This window comes from Lactuca serriola, chromosome 5 (assembly GCF_051521515.1).
Source record: "Lactuca serriola cultivar US96UC23 chromosome 5, Lser_US96UC23_V15, whole genome shotgun sequence".
In the NCBI taxonomy this organism is placed as follows: domain Eukaryota; kingdom Viridiplantae; phylum Streptophyta; class Magnoliopsida; order Asterales; family Asteraceae; genus Lactuca; species Lactuca serriola.
The window spans coordinates 105,820,310-105,831,787 of NC_136412.1; positions in this window are offsets into that span (position 1 = coordinate 105,820,310).

The window sequence follows — 11,478 nt, forward strand, 5'->3', positions numbered from 1 at the left end:
TAGACGAGCTTTGTTTCTAACCACATTGCCTTCCTTGTCCATTTTATTTCTAAAGACCCATTTGAGAGCAACAACCGAGCCATCTGGAGGAGTTGGAATGAGGCGCCAAACTTTATTTCTTTCGAATTCATTAAGTTCGTCTTGCATAGCTTGAACCCAATCGGAGTGATCAAGAGCAATGTTAACTGTCTTTGGTTCAATTTTGAGATGAAGGAGTTAAACATACAGAACTCTACTTTTGAAAATAAGGAAGTTTGCTTTGCCTTTAGTTGAGATCGGGTCAGGACCTTTTCAGAGACATTAGCGACAACCTATGAAACAGGATGATCTCTGGTCCATTTGACAAGAGGAGGGTAATTTGGATCATAGGATGGATCCAATTTAGCATTTACCATCTCTTCTAGCTCAGATTGATTATCATCGTCATAAGACATATCAGCATTCTCCCCCTTGACAGATGAGCTTTCAGGTATATCTTGACTTTCCTGAGCTACAGGAGTTTCAGGTGGTGTTGAGCTTTCGGGTACCACAGGACTTTCGGGTACAGATTGGCTTTCGGGTACAGCTGGGCGTTCGGGAGCAGCTGGAGAACAGTTCTCCCCTCAACATGTGAGCCCAGCTGTGAAGAAGAAGGTGGATCCTCCCCCTCAATTGAAGCATCGTGCTGTGGAGGGTCGTTGGAACTTGATCCTCCTTCATTCATTTGCTTGGCTGCATTTTCGATGAGTTGCTTCAGATGATCTACTTTGTTGTCTGATGCACTAGCTTCCGAGAGAGTGGCCTTCTCTGATTCATCGAATAACTCTACAAACTTCTCAAATAGGTTTGCAATCGAGGCCGTGACTTGGCCTTTTTGAGAAAAAATTTCTCCAATGTGTCTTCACCGGCCTTCAGCTTTTTGACATAGCTGTCATCGAAAGTCACATAATAAGTTTCTTCAATTTTCCTCCAACGTTTGTTCAAAACCCTGTATGCTTTCGAAGTGAGAGAGTATCCCATAAATATCCCTTCATCGGCTTTTACGTCAAACTTGTTACGATGTTCTTTAGAATTGAAGATGAAACACTATGAGCCGAATACGTGGAAGAATTTGACATTTGGCTTCCTGTTGTTGATGATCTCATAAGGAGTGAGATTAAAGCGTTTATTGAGATAGGACCCGTTCTGCGTAAAACATGCTGCAGCAATAGCATCAGCCCAAAAATATAAAGGTAAAGAGGCAAAACTTAGCATGGTATGGGCCGCCTCACACAAAGATCGGTTTCGTCTTTCGACAATTCCGTTTTGTTGAGGGGTGTAGGGAGCTGAGAAGTTGTGACTGGTTCCTTTTTCTGCCAAGAAGTCTTCGAATTCTTTATTTTTGAACTCCAGCCCATTGTCGCTCCTGATGTTGCGAACGACTTTCCTCAGCTGCACTTCAACCTGCTTGATAAACGTCTTTAGCTTGAGAGTTGGTTCAGATTTGTGCTTCAGAAAGAACACCCATGTAAAACGTGAAAAGTCATCAACAATGACAAGAATATACTTGCTACTGCCGATGCTTTCGATAGATGATGGACCACACAAGTCATTGTGAATTAACTCTAATGGTTCAACAACTTTAGTGTTTATAATCGATGGGTGACTTTGACGACTCTGCTTCCCCATTTCACACGCAGCACATAAATGTTCTCGATCGAATTTGAGCAATGGAAGACCTCGAACATGACCACCTGTGACAAGTTTGTTGATATCCTTGAAGTTAAGATGAGAGAGCCTTCGGTGCCACAGCCAGCTTTCGTTAGATTGTGCTTTGGATAACAGGCAGATAGCTGGATTTCCTTTGATAGGTTTGAGATTCAGGGGAAACATTTCGCCTTTGTGCTCCGATTTGAGAATTACTCTTTTTGTTTTCTTCTCAATTATCTCTGAACCCTCATCGTCGAAAGAGACCTTGAGACCGGTTCCTCCAACAAGCTGAGATACACTAATGAGGTTGTGCTGTAGTCCTTCAACGTATGCAACCTTTCTGATTGTGAAATCTCCATTTGTTATCATTCCATAGCCTTTTATCGTGCCGAATGAGTTGTTCCAAACTTGACATTTCCACCGTTTGAAAGAGACCGAAATTCCCTCAGCTCTTCCTTCCTTCCTATCATGTGACGTTATCAGCCACTGTCAATATACCATTCTTTGTCAAACTGCTCGTCACTGATTACTTGCAAAAATTAAGCAGATTTAGGAACCCAAAGTTTCTTGGGTCCACGTGAGCCTTTCACAGGAACAGGAATAGTAAGAGAGATGTCAACAAGATATTTTTTTTTATTAAAGTTTTTTCATCTTTCTTTTCAATGGTGAAAACCTTAATTTTTTTGGGATTTGCTACAGACGGTTTGGATTCAGGTTTAGGCACTGGGACATTGGAATGCTTTTGATCAGTCTTGACTGAGGAAACCTTCGATTTTCCTTTCAAATCTGTTGATGATTTTGGATTTTGAGTATGAACATAATTGGATTTAGAATGAGGTTGAGAGGAATTAAAATGAGAGAAGTTAGATTGAGAAGTTTGTTTGACTTGAGGTTCTAGGTATCCCTTTTGTTTTTGATTCTTAGTGGGACCGAACCTTGAACCTTGATTGCTTTTGCTCTCGGAACCGAACTTTTGCTTTCGGTAGCTGGTGTTCTCTGAACCGAACCTTTCCTTTCGGTTATTGTGATCCTCAGAACCGAACCTTTCCTTTCGGTTGTTATTACTTTCTTGCTTCCTAACAATATTTTTCTCTCACGTTGGATTTCTGTCATGATAAGAGAAATGGACGTTTTGAGATCGCCAAAAATGTTTTCGTTCAGAGAGATTTTTCTTGTATCTCTGATTCCTTTGCTGCTTCGGATTCTTTACTTGCTTCGGCTGTCGATGGATGTTTGCTTTTTGCTTTTGCTTCTTATCAGCTGGCTCACTTTGAACTGATGATGTTTCACTTGAAGGAGTGACATATTTTGCAAGAACTCCCTTTTCTTCAGGAACATATTTTGTACCACTAGTACTTGGTATGTTGAAGTTATCAGGCTTGTTCAAAGGCTCTGGCACATATCTGCCTTTGGTTTTCCAGGACGTCCGTTCTGATAGACCAACGGTTTCATCAGCATTGTCGATGGGGGCAGACCCGAAGAACTCATCACAGCCATCAGCATTATCTTCATTTACAATGGCTGTGAGTTCGGCTGTCTGATGTTCGGTTACTCCTGTGACCTTATACACCTGATTTGGAGTCGTCCTTACCTTTTGGTATACAACAGCTTTTTCTTCAAGGATCGGGGACTTTTGGTGGGACAAACGAGCAAACTCCACAGAATTTTCTGAAATAACATTTTTGTGGTTTTTGGGTTCGCTCTTGACAAACTCAGAACAGTCAATTTCATCCTCTACAGAAATTTCACTCATATCATCATCCTCATTAAGCTCAGATGCATTTTCAACATCAATTTTATTTTCTGAGCTCAAGTTGGCATTCAATGAGTCAAAACTTTTGTATGGTTTCGGTCCTTAGTTTCAGTTTCTCATTTTCATCCAAAAGATTTTTCAGCATGTCCTTATGGTCCTTGGACTTTATGAAAGATTGGATTTTGTCTAGACCATACATATACGTCGGATTTACATCCTCAGACAAAACTACACTTTCGCAATTATATGCTTCTGCGTCAATTTCATCTTCCTTAAACTCAAGAAAGGGCAAAATCATGCGATGAATTTTCTGTCCTATTTCACAGTTAAGATGAAGTTGAGTGATGTTAGAATAAAGACGCTTAGCAATCAAATAGAATACATTTCTTTGTTTCAAAAGTTTTAAATTGTCTCTTTGTAAATAAATGTTTTGGTCTTTGGATTTGATCAACTCCGGCTCCTTCCGCTCTATCCACATCCTCCGTTCCTCACTCTTTGAAGACACCCTGCTTAATTGGTCAGTCAGGTTAGAATTGGTGACCCGTGTTTGAGTTAAACTGCTGTCTAGATGAGAGATTCTTGAATTTACATTTTTTAGTTCTTTTTCATATGAATTTTGTGGGACTTTGAATGAAACAAAAATGGATTGTACCTTCTTGATTAATTAATCAAGCTCATTAAACTGCACGCTGAGAGGTTTTGCTGTGAAGTACAAGTCCTCTCGCTCCTTCGTGTCTTCATTCCCACCGTTTGTGTTGTATCCTCTCATTTGAGATACATCCGACACCATCAAACACTTTCCACCGCTTCCTTCACCTTTCGCAACATAAGCCTTTCCATGAGATGGCTTTCTGACTTCATCATCCTCAGAGTCGGTTGACCAGACCTCCACGCCACCGAACTCATCATCCAGTACCGAACCCTGCAGAATTAAAGCATTCATAGAAGGGTTAGCAGCAGTTTTCTTTCTCTTGATCTCTTCCAGCTTTTTCATCAACACAGCTTCTTCATCTTTTTCTTCATCCTTTTCTTCCATTTTCTTTTGGACACAATCTTTAGCATAGTGGTTCTTTCCTCTACAGTAATAGCAGTTCACCCCAGAATCCCCTTCAGCTTTCGGCTCTTTCTTTGCTTCTTCTGCCTTCGGTTCCTCCCTCACTTTTTCAGAACTATAGCTTCCCTACCAATTTCGGTTCTTATTGGTAGGAAACCTTTTCTTAATAAACCTCTTTGGATTTGACACCATCATTGCATAGTCTTCAGAGGTAAGGTCATAGTCTTCTATGTTAAGATCTTCATCTTCCATCACACTTTTGCTTTTAGAAAGAAGAGCTAAGGAACCCAAGCTTGAAACCACATTCTTCTCCTGCAAGACAATCTTTTCTTGGGATTTCAAAATTCCTACCAACTTAGCTGACGAATAAGATTTGAATTGCTCATGAGCTTTAACAGTGGACACAACCGCTCTCCATTCAGATCTAAGACCATTCAAAAATGTAACTTTTTGTTCAATCAACTTCCTTTCAATATCGTGTTTAATCATCTTACTGAGAAGATGATTGACGCGATCGAATGTCTGAGTAATAGTTTCCTCGAGATTCTGCTTAAATTCGCCAAACTCAGACAAGAGTAAGCTCTGAATGGAATGTTCCAGATCTTCGTCTGTGGAATATAACTCTCGTAGCCTATCCCATATTTCTTTGGCAGTGCTGCATGAACTCACTAGCCTGAAAGTATCCGATTGAAGAGCAAATCTGATTAGTCTCAATGCTTTAATATTGCACTGAAACTTATCCTTTTCGTCTTGAGCAATATCTTTTACGTCCTTCAACAGATCATTATACTCTTTCTATGTTTTAATGATTCTAGACGTTGCTGAATGAGCGAATGGTCCAGACACGATTGCCTCCCAGATAAGGTATCCATTGTCTTCAGATCCAATGACATAATCTTCAAAGTGATGTGCCCAGACTTCGTAATCCTGGGTGTAAAGGATGGGAATCTTCGTCGTTGATCCAATGCTATTTGAGTTGTTTATGGGATTTGATTGTGACTCGTCCATGCTTGATCGTAACCTGTTTGAAAGATCAGACTTGTAATATATATATAAGATTAGGGCAAAACAAATAAATGTTGAGTTACGTCTATTATGGTATGACGACTCAATAAATATTAGTTAATGCAGAATAACCCTAATCGCAAGCTTTTTCACAGAAAAGATGTGTATGAATTACATAGCCTCCTGCTCTGATACCAATTGATAAGTTATTAATAAACTTAAAGATCGATTAGATCTTCTTAACAGGTAATGCGATGGATGTAAAAGCAGTAAATAACACAAGTATGGATCAATATGTGTCGAATGATTAGATCAAACAATCCTCAGCAGAGCTCGACTAAGAACTTCCACTGTAGAGGATTTTAGGGTTACAAGAACGATAACAATAAACTTTCTGAAGTAATTCTCTGATCGTTCTATTCTATCGTTTTTTTCTAGGAAGCATGCAAGCTCCTATATATATATATATATATATATATATATATATATATATATATATATATATATATATACTAAACCCTACTAAACTCACGGATGGACAGGCCCATACCGGAGATACAAAATAGACTAACTAACGAGCCCAATAGACGCAATACTTAACACAAAACACGACCCAACACTAACACACTTAGAACACCAAGAGTAAGGTGTTCACGGCCCAAGAAGGTCCAGGGCTGTGAACTCCAAATAATGGTGGCAAATGGTGCCATAAACTCTTCTAAAGCCTAGTACAAAAGCCTAGTTTAGTTCCTAGTTAATTTAGGGACTTGAAAACACCATAAACATCCTCCCAAGGGAGATTACGGCCGTAATCTCCAAGGGATATGGTCCCAGGGCCGTAAACTCCTAAAAGGAGTTATATTATGCCTTAAACTCTTCCATAGACAAAGCCATTAAGTAGAAATGCTTATAAGGGCCTTATAGAGCATCAAGCATCAAATGGTAACCTAAGTAGGAGCTTACGGCCCTAAACTCATGAGTTTACGACTGTAAAATCATTTGGTAGTGTCATTAGGGTCGTGAACTCCCTTATGGAGTTTTCCTTGAGCCCTACACACAATAGCTTCCCCTACAAACACTTAGATGCAATCATAGAGGCTAATAACACTTGATAAAGGTGTTTAGCATGTCCTAGGGTGTCTTGACTTGTTTATTAGTTGTTTATAGACTGATTTGTTACATATATGTGAAATTATATGTTAACTAGGATCATAGAGTGTGTTCAAGACTTCACTTGACACCTAGCGGTCCTACCTCTTTAGTTCATCCGTATCACCCACAACAGGTGAGTTCATACCCCTTAATCAATGTGTTAACTATTTTTAAATCTTTTATGGGGGGGGATACAAGTAGAATCATGCTACTTATTATATCAAACACATGTGATTAATAAGTAGCATTCAAATGATTTACTACTCAGTAGCCATTTTACCAAACAGTTTTTCCTTCAAATGATTTTCATAAACACTTTATATGCTTAAAACTCCTTATTACACTGTACATTTTACTCTGTATGTTTTATTTCAAACTTATTTACAATTGTGTTTCAAACAAATTTTTCTTTATACTAAATTGTTTTATCAAACCCATGCCTTCGAACCGTTTTATAGATTGACATCAAGTCGATCTTTTCTTAGATGATAATTATGTTCAAAGGTTTTACAAAACTTATTTTATGCTTTTATATTATAAATTGCATGCCTATATATGTATAGTTATATAAGTAATGTTTAAAAGACTTAGGAATGCTATCTACCTTGTTTCCTTTTCCTCGATTTGGATGTGGTCTGATAGGATATCAGCTACCCGTCCGAAGGTCGTTTAAATATTAGTTATATATCATATATACATATATGGACATAATAGTTCCTTTGAGTCAGTTCAGTACCTTTGGGTAGCAAAGGCGTACGTTCATATACTTTTACATGATTACGCTTACATAAGTACATATACATGAATACGTTAACAAAATTGTGATCCACTGTATGGGAGCATGCCTTCAATGTCATGGACCGAGTTGTAGCCAGAGTCTCTTGGAGGGAGAGCGTGAGTTTGCGTAAAGATCTATACTGGATTGACTATCCTACACCTTGCTGCTAGCTACAGCCGGACCTGTAGGTCTGCGGGTGCCAAACGTCATTTCTTTTTGCGACCTACATTTGTCGTTGTTATCCAGTCGATAGTATGGTGCAATTAATCACATGATGCCTTAATATAAATCCGGTTTAAGGTAGTTAGTACAACAGTAGTTCTTATAGCACTACACTACAGTACTACATTAATTTCCCCTTTTCATATATTTAGTGATCTTTTCACTTAAGCATTAAAGGTAAAAACTATATTTTGTTAATGATAGTTACACTTGGGAAAATTACACACTTTTACATGAAACGTACATTCAGAACAGTTAGGTCTTGGTAGAAGACTACATTCAGAGCAGTTAAGTCTTGGTAGAAGACTCTCTTTTATAATAGTAGGAATCATAAGGATTTCTAGGGGTTTTCAAACGTTTATAGTTGTTTTACAAACATTTTTATACTTACAGTTCATATACATTTTTATACTTACAGTTCATATACATTTTCCATACTTACAGTTCATATACATACAAATTCTTACATACAAATTAAGACACTAAAATACTTATGATCTCACCAGCTTTAAAGCTGATACTCTCTTTCAAAATAACTTATATCCTCAGGTCAACCATAGACAGGTACCAATGCAAGGTTCAGGGAAGATGGTGCTCGATCAAGACGCATCTTTCATTTTGATTTATGCTTTAGTGTTTATCAGAATTTGACAGAACACACTTGTATAATAATTATATTATTAATGCAATGGATGATGTTGTTGCTTGTTTACTACTTTTCATTGTTGTGATACTGTACATGACGTCCTCCGCCCCATAATGTTTCCGCCGTTCTTGGTTTTGGGGCGTAACAATAACTATTCAACGCCTGAAGAACATCGAGGCAGGAAATTCATTAATAGAATGGTTATGAAAACTTATATGATAAATGATAATACATTAATTTACGTAAAAACACATTCTCTTCTAAACTGCTTTGTTTTCGAATAAAACTACATATACAAAACTAAGTATGACATTTATACTTGTAATTTTTGGTCTTAGATCAATTAAGCCTACAGTTCAGTTTTATGGAAAATATAGGATTTTCTGGGATAAACATTACTATTTTTCAAGCAAATGGCTTACAATACAGTTTAAGAAAATATCGGATTTTCCGAAAACAAACGCGATTTCTTTACAATGAATGACATACAATTATTCATTCAAATACTTATGAACTCACCAACTTAATTGTTGACACTTTTTCAAATAACTTGTATTCTCAGGGAATCAGTGAAACAGGTAAATCATCGGCTTTTGAAAATAGAGCGCTAATGTGTTTAATAAATATTTTGACATCATATTGTAATTGAATTTTCTAAACATGTAGTAATTACAATGATGTAACTTTTCAATTATGTATATGATGGTTGTGTTTACCTTCTTTACTATTCAATTGTTATGATACTGCACATGATGTCCTTTGCCCCCGAACGTTTCCGTCGTTCCGGTTTGGGGGTGTGACGGAGACACACTTAGTCATTTGAAATGACATTCCTACTATGAAAGGTGGTTTTCATCTTGACTCGGAAAGTATTTCTAAAAATGAAAGACTTAGGAATGACAAGATACATTATTGGAATGTAAAATCTATAAGAGAGAGATAAAGATGAATGTTAAATGTTTTTAAATTGTGTTTGCATGAAACGAAAATATCTTGAAAGAGGTCAAGATACAGGATTCCTTTGGACGACTCTTTGGATTGTTACATGATACCTTTTGAGTCTATCTCAATGGACCTAGCACATAGGTTGAGCTATATTAAATGATTTATTTTCTATTTGCTTGGCAAATGAATCCATCATTTATGTCATATCATGAGATACAAAATTGAATATATGGTTAAGTCACTAGATAATTGTGAGAACATTCTAAGAGTACTTAAGAAGAGCTAAGAGAATGTATATCAGATAATAGTTTAGAACAAAGTCTTAATGTAAAGAGCTACACATGATTTTGATTTCCAAATAAATATAGATAATTATTAATTATAATTGGATTGTGACTTCATTATGGAATGAAGACTAAGTTTAGTTGGAATGAGGTCGAAGAAAAACAAAACATCACAATCTACTAAATAAGAATACACTACTTTTCAGAAGTTGAAATTAAATGTAATTGGATGAACTAGATAATTGAAAAACTAGGTTGAATACCTCCATTCAGGGATAACCTAGAAATAGTTTGTGAATAATCGAGTGTACTTTATCAAGCTAAGAAACTCTATGTCACATAAGAGCACTGACTATATTCTTTAATCAAGCTAAGAAACTCTATGTCACATAAGAACATCAATTATATTCTCCAAAATATTTAACTATACTTAGAGTAATGCTAAATATGGAGATGATTGTATTCGCAGAATTCACACAAATTAAATTTAGTCCAACCCATTAATAAAGTCTTTCCTTTTAAGCTAAGTATGAGTGGTCACGCTTCAGCCATAAGACTTTTATTATTCTAGTAATGGGATTTTGATTTTAATTTAGTATTTGGATATTGGAACATTGTAACAACAACTATTAAATAATGTTTTGATATATTGGGATATGGTCATGACATTAATACTTGTTGTGTTCTATATTAACATGTTTAATCCATGAATAATCTTTATTCTAAAGGTTCATTGTGGGAGCAATTATGAAGTAAGACTAATATGAAAATGATTGGTTTCTAACAGCCCAAATTTCCAACAAAATTTTTCATTTTTAAAAACAAAATCATTTTCATAAAATATAGCATTCCGATCACATTTGTTTTAAAAAATCCATGACATCAGATAAATTATTCAACACATTAGAGTATCCAAACTAAAATATCGGAGAATGCATGCCGTGCCATCATGTCGGGCCCTTGCCCTTTGATCCTAAAGTACCTAAAACAACGAACAAACTGTAAGCTAATGCTTAGTGAGTTCCCCATAACATACCATACATAAACCACATTATCACATAACCATATAATCACATATATACTACATAAGCCATGCCTACAAACATATAAGGATACCGTGGAGTCCCTACAAGGTCTTACTCTAGGACACCGTGGGCTCTCCCCAGGGTCTTACACCTATGTGCCATGGGCTCCCCCATGGTCTTGCTTGGAATGCCATGGGCTCCCCCACTTGGTCTGACCGCCAAGTGCCACGGGCTCCCCCGGGGTCTTCCATGTAAGTATCACAAAGAAAACTAGCATAACATATAGTACATAATTACTAGCATACCACATAACACATAATGGGCCGGCCTTGGTGCCTTCGACCCATTGGTATGGTGAGGAGACTCACCTCTGTCTGCTGAACTCGAACGCTGCTCGCTTAACAGTACGAAACAACGACTGCTGAACAATAATACAATTAACCCTATATTAGGATTAAACACAATCTGATTGAAGGACCCAACTACCTAAGCTTAAGTCCTTTCTTATAGGCCCAGGAATCTCTCCTTTGTTAATGGGCCCAAAATCCATGTCCAAATCCATTAATGGGCCACATGGCCCAATAAGGCCCAACTAAAATAACTATGGTGCCAAAAACACTATATCAGCCCAAAGCTCTAAAAGGGAACCAAACCCAATGTTGAATAAGGACCAATAGGCTTTCAAGCCCAAACCAATCTGATGCGTACGCCTTACATACCACTGCAGTACGCTCAACATACTAGCTCTTCAAGTCGTACGCGCTGTGTACATGATACTACACATGACGTACAAATAAGGCATGCAAAAACTACTCTTAAGCTCTTAATGCTTGGGAAATTAATGTCCAACTTTGGATCTGAGTCCATTAATGTAACATCCAAAATTTCAAGACAATTAAAACTTTTCAAAATCACCCATTTTATTAATGTTGTTACAAAAAGGTTT